This window comes from Cervus elaphus, chromosome X (genome assembly GCF_910594005.1).
Source record: "Cervus elaphus chromosome X, mCerEla1.1, whole genome shotgun sequence".
Lineage (NCBI taxonomy): Eukaryota > Metazoa > Chordata > Mammalia > Artiodactyla > Cervidae > Cervus > Cervus elaphus.
The window spans coordinates 38,391,689-38,401,855 of NC_057848.1; positions in this window are offsets into that span (position 1 = coordinate 38,391,689).

Here is a 10,167-nt window from a genome sequence, read left to right on the forward strand (position 1 = left end):
GCCTGGTGGGCTATGGTCCATGGGGTTGCAAAGAGTCAGTCATGATTGAAGTGACTTAGCACATATTATTAAAAAAAAAAAAAAAAAGGAAATAAAAGTGAGCAGATGTGAAGAAATTGCAATCCTTGTGCATTACTGATAAAATGTGAAGTGGTGAAACTACCATGGAAAACTGTATGGTGGTTCCTCAAATAATTAAAAATAGAATTACCATATGATCTAGCAAACCCACATCTGGGTATATTCCCCCCCAAAATTGAAAGTAGGGTCTCGAAACACACCCAAGTTCATAGCAGTATTATTCAGATTAGTCAAGTAGTGGAAGCAACCCAAATGTCCATGGATGAATGAATGGGATAAAGAAAATTTGGTGTATGCATACAACAGAATATTATTAACCCTCAAAAAGGAAATCTTGTCACATGCTATCCATGGATGAAAATTGAGGACAGTATGCTAAGTGAAATAAGACAGTCAAAAAAGGACAGTTAATGATTCCACTTATGAGGTATATGGACTTCGCAGGTGGCTCAGTGGTAAAGAACCCACGTATCAATGGAGGAGACACAGGTTCAATCCCTGATCCAGAAAGATCCCATGGAGAAGGAAATGGCAACTCACTCCAGTATTCTTGCCTGGAGAATCCCATGGACAGAGGAGCCTGGTGGGATACAGTCCACAAAGATCACAGAGTCAGAACTGAGTACTGAGCATCCTATGAGGTATATAAAGTAGTCAAATTCATACAAAGTAGAATGGTGGTTACTAGGAGCTGAGTGGAAGGAGAAATGGAGAGTTGTTTAATGGGTATAGAGTTCTGTTTTTCAAGATGAAAGCGTTCTAGACATCTGTTACACAGCAATATGAATATACTCAACACTACTGGACACATTTGAAATTAGTTAAGATGGTAAATTTTATGTCATAGTTTTTTTTTTTAAATCACAATCAAAAGAAAACATTCTTGAATTGTGTGCCATATGAAAACACATTAAGCCAGACAGACACAGTCAACAAGTTGTAGTTTGCTGACTTCCTCTTTGGCCCAGTCCCAGGAAAGTTCTCCCAGGTTCCATGCCTAATGGAACTCTATAAGAAGCATGTACCTTTGGAAAACCTAAGAAAACACATGCAATACCAATAGACAAAAGACTCTTTCCTCTTAGAAAAGTTGATAGTACAATGACGGAAAGACTAGCAGAATTGGGATTGGAGGTATTAAGAAAAGACTGGATAGTGGATGGGAGAGTGGTGTGGGCAACATTGTAGAGTAGGATATGTGAATGGTGAGGAATTCGAGAGCCCATTTGAGGAAGAAGAGGCAGTGTGGATACTGACAATCTGTTGCTCACCTAACTCCTGGATGGTGTAGCTTAGGTGAGCAAAAGTTAATCCATTCATTCACTGTGTAATCTTAGGCAAGTCAATACCCCTTGCCTCATCTGTGAAAGAGGAGGGTTGGACAAGATCTCCAGTGCCCTTCCCAACTCTAAAAACCATGAAACTCACTAAGCTGATAAGGTGCCAAGGACTTTATCCCTTTATTTGAACAGCTTTAAGAACAGGAGACCTTTTATGTTTCCTATTGGGTAGATATTTATTTGTTTACCCTAGTAAGTTGGGGTGACAAACTAATTACAGTCTCCAGAATCTTAACTCTATTTCCACAGCTGGGCCTTCTTTTGATATCTCAAGCTCTCCTTTCCCTGAGAATCCAAGGAACTACTGCAGACAGGGAAGGGAATTGGAAGCCACTGGTAACTCCAGTCTTAGTCCCATAGCAGTTCTCCTCCCATTAAAAATCTCTGAAGTCAATTCCAGTTCTTTAACAAGAATGGTTGGGGAACAGGTCTTGTTTATGAAAATAATGTAAGTCTCTGTTCATTTTGAAAAATCCTCATTATGTGTGACAGTCTTGTCAAAAACAACAACAGCAGCATTGTTTTAGCTTTTTAAAATTTCCTTTCCTCCTTAGTCAGTGACCACTCAGGGAAAAGCAGGAGTTCAAAGGGAGTCATAAACAGAGCTTCATCCTTCCAGTTGTTCATCAGGCACTGTTTTCCAAAAAGGAAGAGGCCTTCTCACTCTTGGTCTCTAGGGTGTTTGGCGTGGGAGGGCCTTTATTAGTCTGGTTACTCCAGTAGCTGTCTCATTTGCTTTCCAGTTTGCAGCTGTCTGGTGATATGTTTATTTGAATCTCAACCTCAGAACTGACTTGCCTTTGTTTCTGGTCCGAAGAGGCTCTAGTCAGAATAGGAAAGTTTAGCCACACTGTTCAAGTTAAACACAGTGCAGTGGGAAAACATGAACTGTAAGACTCTGGGATCAGGTTAGAGTTTTCAAAGTAAATCCCCTTTTCTTCATGTTCTGCTTTTGTATACTTCTGGCACTAGTTGTCATATTAACCTCATGTTTACTCAGAAATTTTTTTGGGGTGATTTAATTATGATATTTTGTCCAAGAAAAAGGAAATTAAAAACACTTTGGTTCCTTTGTGTGTTCATTACCATGTTATAGTTAGGGCTTTAATAGTAAAAAATAATAAATTATTAGTGATATATAAATTTGCAAATCAAAGTTGTGATTGGTTATACAACACTTGCACATACATGTTCTTGTTTGTATTGTTTTTGTTTAAAAGCATTTTCTTCCAGTTTTATTGATATAATTGATGTACAGCACTGTATAAGTTTGAGGTACAGCATAATTATTTGACTTATGTACATCATGAAATTATTATCATAATAAGTTTAAGTAAGTAAGTGTTAATTGCTCAGTCGTGCCCAACTCTGCGACCCCACGGACTGCAGCCCTCTGTCTGCAGGCTCCTCTGTCCATGGGATTTTCCAGGCAAGGATACTGGAGTGGGTTGCCATTTCCTTCTCCAGGGCATCTTTCCAACCCAAGGATCGAACCCGGGCCTCCTGCACTGCAGGCAGATGTTTTACCCACTGAGCTACAAGGGAAGCCCCCATAATAAGTTTAGTGAACATCTATCATCTCATAAATGCAAAATAAAAGAAAAATAATTCCCCCTTGTGATGAGAACTCTTATGATGACTTTAACTTTCACATATATACATGTTCTTGTTTGGAAGATCCCCTGCAGAAAGGAAAGGCTACCGGTTCCAGTATTCTGGTCTAGAGCATTCCATGGACTGTATAGTCCATGGGGTCGCAAAAAGTCAGACACAACTGAGTGCCTTTCACTTAACTTCTTGTTTAACACAAGCCCTGAGAGGTAGATGAAGAGTTTTATCTCCATTTTTGATGAAAATGAGGCTCAGAGAGATGGAGTGACTTGCTCGAGTTGGTGGTTAAGCCAATACTTAGTTTTTTTGTGAAACATAGCACTGCCAATCTTTTATCCCCCCCCAGAAAAGTGGAGATGTTGCTCATGACAGAACTGAGATTCAACCCTAGATTAGGCAACAGTAGTTGTTAAAAGCATGAAATACTGATGTACTGGTCGGTAAACAGCTGCTGCCTTGAGCCCTTCCAATGGTTTCCCAGGTTGCACCAGCTTGGGGGAGTCCCTCTGGGGTGTGGCTGCCCCAGTGCCTGCCAGCTTCCTTGTGCAGATTGCCATCTGTATGCATCCAGATGACCAGAGCTGAGACAGCACCAGTTAGAGGGGAAAAAGTACCATGAGCAGCAGGACTGGCAGCTTAGAGTACAAATATGTACCTCTTGACTGTACCCTCCCTGCCAGCAAGGTGTTTGCCCACTGCTGGCCAGCTCTCCCTTGAGTACCTTCGTTTAGCCACTGAAGAGAACACAGCCTCCCCAGTATATCGTGTGTGTGTGTGTGTGTGTGTGTGTGTGTGTGTGTGTGTGACTCAGTCGTGCTCAACTCTCTGCAACACCATGGACTGTAGCCCGCCAGGCTCCTCCGTCCATGGAATTCTCCAGTCAAGAATACTGGAGTGAGTAGCCATTCCCTTCTCCAAGGGATCTTCCTGGCCCAGGGATCCAACTCAGATTTCCCACATTCCAGGCAGATTCTTTACCATCTGAGCCACCAAGGAAGCCCCCAATATATCATACCATTTCTTAAATATTTATAATATCATCCAGACTTGTAATGAAGACAAGCCAACAACACAACCTTAAAGTAGAGCCTATCACTTGTCTTTTCCTCACAGTAGGTGCTCCATCCCCTGAAAAGGTATCTGGTTCCTCAGGTTCCCTGCACTTCCCCCTCCCTCCCCTGCAGCCCCTCGCCACAGTACCCTTGACTTCACTCCAGGATATCATCTCTGCTAGATCTCCTCAGGCTTTTCTTCTCGTGCTTGTACCATACTCACCTACCTACTCAGAGCCTTACTTTTGAAAATGTTAGTGACTTATGGTGCTTAAAGATACCACATCTCAGGGATGGCTTTTTAAAATATTGTAGTCTCTTTGTCTTTTAGCATTATAACTTTTTATTGTCACATTCTTGAATTCTTAAGAGGAACAAAGTCTACAAATGCTTAATTATTTGAGTAGAAGGATATTGACTGTGGAAAAGAGTTCCCATCACCCCATTCAATGTAATCATAATCCTACTCATTTTTTTCACTGTGCTTAATTTTTAAAATTTTCTTTTTTATTGATGCATAGTTGATTTACAGTATTGTGGTAGTTTCAAGTAAAGCATAGCAATTCAGTATTTTTGCAAATTATATTCCATTATAGGTTATTACAATATAATGGCTATAATTTCCTGTGTTAAATCCTTGTTGCTTATCTATTTTATATATAGTAGGTTGTATTTGTTAATCCCATAACTCTAATTTTTCCCTCCCCCATCCATTTCCCCTTTGGTAACCATAAATTTGTGTTCTATATTTGTGAGTCTGTTTCTATTTTGCATATATCGATACAATCATTTGTACTTAGATTCCACATATAAGTGATGTCATACAGTATTTGTCTTTTTCTGACTTATTTCACTAAACATAATATTATCTAGGTCCATCCATGTTGCTGCAAATAGCAGTATTTCATTTTTATGGCTGAGAAATATCCCATTGTGTATTCATGTATACCACATCTTCTTAATCTAATTGTCTATTGATGGGCACTTGAGTTGTTTCCATGTCTTGGCTATACCTGTTGTGCTGTTGTGTCTGACTCTTTGTGACCCTATCGACTATATCCCACTGGGCTCCTCTGCCCATGGAATTTTCCAGGTAAGAATACTGGAGTGGGAATTACTGCCATTTCCTCTCCAGGGTATCTTCCTGACCCTGAGATCAAACCCTGCATCTCTTGTGTCTCCTGCATTGGCAGGCAGATTCTTTACCACTAGTGCTATCTGGGAAGCCCAAAGTCATCTGTATGTCTTCTTTGGAGAAATGTTTATTCAAGTCTTCAACCCATTTTTTTTTTTTTGATGTTGAGTTGTATGAGCTGTTTGTATATTTTAGATATTAATCCCTTGTTAGTTAAGTTGTTTGCAGATATTTTCTCCCATTCCATAGGTTGTCTTTTCATTTTGTTTATGGTTTCCTTGCTGTACAAAAGCTTTCAAATTTATTTAGGTTCCATTTGCTTATTTTTGCTTTTATTTCTTTTACCTTTGGGGACTGATTCAAGAAAACTTTGCTACAATTTATGCTGAAGAGTGTTTTGCCTGTGTTCTCTTCTAGGAGTTTTATGGATTTATGTCCTACATTTAGGTCTTTAAACCATTTTTATTTTATTTTTGTATGTGTTATGAGGGAATGTTCTAGTTTCATTGCTTCACATGTTTTTCCAGCTTCATAGCTCTCCAGTTTTTCCAGCACCACTGTTAAAGAAAAGGACCATCTTTACTGATGGTAGTTCAGCCCTGTGGGAGATGGGACAGGACTTATTTTTTGAGAGCTGGTTTCTCTGCCCTCAGGCTATATAATTTAATAAACACCTACATAACAAGTGGTTTTTTTGATCAGTGTTTCCAATGAATATTGAAACAATTCTAAGATCCATTTTTTTAACTTTGATTACCCTCTATTCTACAGGAAAATAGGGAGTCATATATAAACACAAAAAATATGTTTGGAAGGAGGGTATTCCCTCCAAAGTCATAACTCTAAAAATGGACATATAGTGCCATATTATGTGGTTAAGAGCACAGGCTTTCAATTTCTTTTTACAAATGGCAAGGAAAAAAAGAGGCTAAACCTAAAGATTAAAAGAGACTTAAGAGACATATTAACCAAATGCCATTTTCTGACACAGACCTTGTTTAGATCATGAGTCAAAATTATGAGACAATTGGGGAAATATGAACATGGACTGCACATTTGAAACTAAGGAATGATTGTCGTGGGTATTGTTATTTTTTTTATAAAGAGTCCATTCCTTTTTTTTTTTTCTTTTGAGTCCATTCCTTTTGAGGATATATATTGAAATATTTACAAATGAAAAGATGAAATTCTGTATGTGTGTTGAATAGGGGCTGGGTAGGGTATGGATGAAACAAGATTGTCTATGAATTAGTAATTATTGAGTCTGGATGAGGAACACTTGGTGATTCATAATACTACATTATCTACTTTATTATGTGTGAACATTTTTTATTAATAATAAAGACTAGGGTTCCCCTGGTGACTCCGTGGTAAAGAATCCACCTGCCAATGCAGGAGACGAGGGTTCAGTCCCTGGTTCAGGAAGATCCTACATGCCATGGAGCAACTGAGCCCATGTGCCACAACTATTGAGACTGTGTGCTCTCAAGCCCAGGAGCCATGATTACTGAAGCCTGCATGCCCTAGGGCCTATGCATTGCAAGAAGAGAAGCCAGTGCAATGAGAAGCCAGCATATCTCAACTAGAGAGTAGTCCATGCAGCAAGGAAGACCCAGCACAGGCAAAAATAAATAAAATTTAAAAAATAATAATAAAGATTGAAAGAATAGAGTATGAAGGTGAAGTCAGATCTTCACGAATGTAAACCTTGGCTCCTTTTCCTAGCCATGTCATCTCCTTACAGAATTAACCTCTCTGAGCTTAAATGTCATCATCTGTAAAGTGATGATAATGTGAAGATTGAATGAAATAACATATATAAAGAACTTAGCATGGAGCCTGACACATAGTAAGAAGTCAATAAATAGTAGATCTTATTATAGCCCAATTGTCCAGTTTTCTGGGGCTTCCCTGGTAGCTCAGCTGATAAAGAATCTTCCTGCAATGCAGGATACCCTGGCTCTATTCCTGGGTTGGGAAGCTCTCCTGGAGAAGGGAAAGGCTACCCACTCCAGTATTCTAGCCTGGAGAATTCCATGGACTATACAGTCCATGGGGATAGTCCATGGGGTCAAAAAGAGTCAGACACGACTTTTTCTGAACCTATAACTGCAGATACTACAAGAGTTTATGCCCTAAGAAGTTCTTACCACTAAAGTAGAATAGTTTTGTAATACACAAATACCTACTGCTGTGTTTTCCATGGGAAGCATGTCTGGGAAAGAGAGGCTGTGGTAGTAGCAGCATAGGTGGAAATAATGGCAAAGAATCAGAGAGCAGTTCTAAGAAATAAGGATGTCTTGCTTTGCAGCTCTGAGATTTTAAAAGCATCCTTGAGAACACATAATATATGATATTTTGAATTTGCTTCCCCTTTTCCCTCCCCCCACACACTAGCTCATAGTGAATGTTGACTAACCAATTCTCCATGAAGCACTTCAGAATACAGAGGGGAGAAAGCCTCGTTGTGCCTCGTTGTGGAATAAGGGTACACTGGTGACATGGTCCTTAGGCCTGGCATAGGACTAGAAAATTCTGGAATAATACTTTAATTATTTTCACAAGTATTTAACAAATGCTTACTATATGTCAGGACTCTGTCAGACACTTAAAATACATTATCTCAATATCTAATCAACCCCCTTTTTAGATATGAGTAGAATGAAATTTGGAGAGATTATGTGGCTTGCCCAGGGTTACACAGCCAGTCAGTGGCAAAGCTGTTATTCTGAATGCAGAGCTATCAGACTCAGAAACTATGTTCCCTTAATGACCTTGACTATAGTAACCATTTCATTACATATATGTATACCAAAACTTCATGTTTGTATCCCTTAAATACATAAAACTTTTATTTCAAAAATAATAAAGAAGCCATGTCCTTTACTTCTAAGCCTTCACTCTAACTTCATACCAATTTATTATCAGAATGGGGAGTAGGAACAAGGGGGTCCTAAATAATATTTGTCTCTGAGCTTTATTAATATCTTGAAGATCTCTTCCCAGGATGGTTTATTTGTATCACTAGAGCTGTGATGTGCAAATAGAAAGGCAGCCTTAGATGCATGGTATTACATTGGTTTCCATATTGTTTCCTTGAACTTTCAAGATACACAGAATTAAAGCCTTGTTTTGTTGTCAGGTCATCAGTGCTTCCTAAGGCCACGTGGCCTGTGTAGAGGAGAAAGTGGCAGAACAAAGAGGCCCTTCATGTTCAGGCTCAATGAGCTCATGCTGCACATGAAGGTCCAGGGTACAGAAGCAACATGGAACCCATTGAGCTCAATTGTAAGGGAGAGGTGGGCTGCCAGACAGGATCCTTGGCAGCTTTGAGTCATTACAGGTTTCCTGAGCCCAGCCAATTTACCTGCTTCTCAGTAGGATCTTTATTTGTGCTTCTATTCTCATCAAAAACTGTTGTCATTTCCTTTTCTGTCTGGAGACACTGCAAGCTGCCTCCAGGCAGTATGGTCCCTTGTGCAACCACCAACTCATCAAGATGAAATAGATCTTAGAATTCCCCTTGTTTAAGTTTTTCTTCCTTGTTGGGCAGAAAGCATAGTATATCTCACATTTCTAGAGCCTCAACTATTCAGATTATTTATTAGATCAGCAAGCTGTTTGGGGTTTGGAGTAAATAGAAGATGCTGTCCTAGTAGCTCTGGTGTCATTATTTTGTGGTTACAGTGGAAGATATATGGATTCATAGGATCAGAACTTCTTAGACCTGCAAGTCAAAGTCACTCAGTCATGTCCAACTCTTTGCAACCCCATAGACTATACAGTCCATGGAATTCTCCAGGGCAGAATACTAGAGAGGGTAGCTGTTCGCTTCTCCAGGGGACCTTCCCAACCCAGGATTCAACCCAGGTCTCCCACATTGCAGGTGGATTCTTTACCAGCTGAGCCACCAGGGAAGCCCTCAGACCTGTGAAGCCCTCAGAAACTGAAGAATTGGAGGTAAGACTGGAATGGCTACAACTTGGTTGTTAACTGTTCATTTCTTCATTCATTCTTCCCTTTTTTTTTTAACTGAAGAATAATTGTTTTACAATATTGTGTTGGTTTCAGGTGTACAGCATAGTTGTTCGTTTTTTTTTTTTTCTGACTATATTCCATTATAGGTTATTACAAGATATTGAGTATAATTCTCTATGTGTGCATGTGAGCTTAGTCATGTCCAACTCTGCAGTCCTATGGACTGTAGCCCATCAGGTTCCTCTGTCCATGGGATTGTCCAGGGAAGAATACTGGAGAAGTTGCCATTTCCTACACCAGGGGATCTTCCCGACCCAGGGATCAAACCCACATCTCCTGCATTGACAGGTGAATTCTTTACCACTGAACCACCCAGGAAACCATAATTCTTTATGCTACATAATAAATCCTTATTGCTAATATATCTTATGTATCTTTGTATCTGTTAACCCCATGCTTCTAATTTATCCCTAACTCCATCAGTTTCCCCTTTGATAACCATAAGTCTGTTTTCTATGTCTGTGAGTCTGCTTCTGTTGTGCATATAGATTCATTTGTATCATTTTTTAGATTCCACATGTAAGTGATGTCTTACAATTTTGTCTTTCTCTGACTTATTTCCTTAAGTATAATCTCTAGGCCCATTCATGTTGCTGCAAGTGGCAATATTTCACTTTTAATGGCTAATATTCCATTGTCCATTCCATGTGAGATATACATACATACATATATATATATGAAGAATATATACACATACATAGATACATCACATATGTGTATATCTTCTTAATCCAGTCATCTATAGATGTGCACTTGAGTTGCTTCCATGTCTTGGCTATTGTAAATAGTGCTGCTGTGAACATTGGGGTGCATGTATCTTTTCCAATTAGTGTTTTGTTTTCTTTGGATATACACCCAGGATTGGAATTATTGGGTCATACGGTAGCTCTATTTTTTTAGTTTAAGGAAC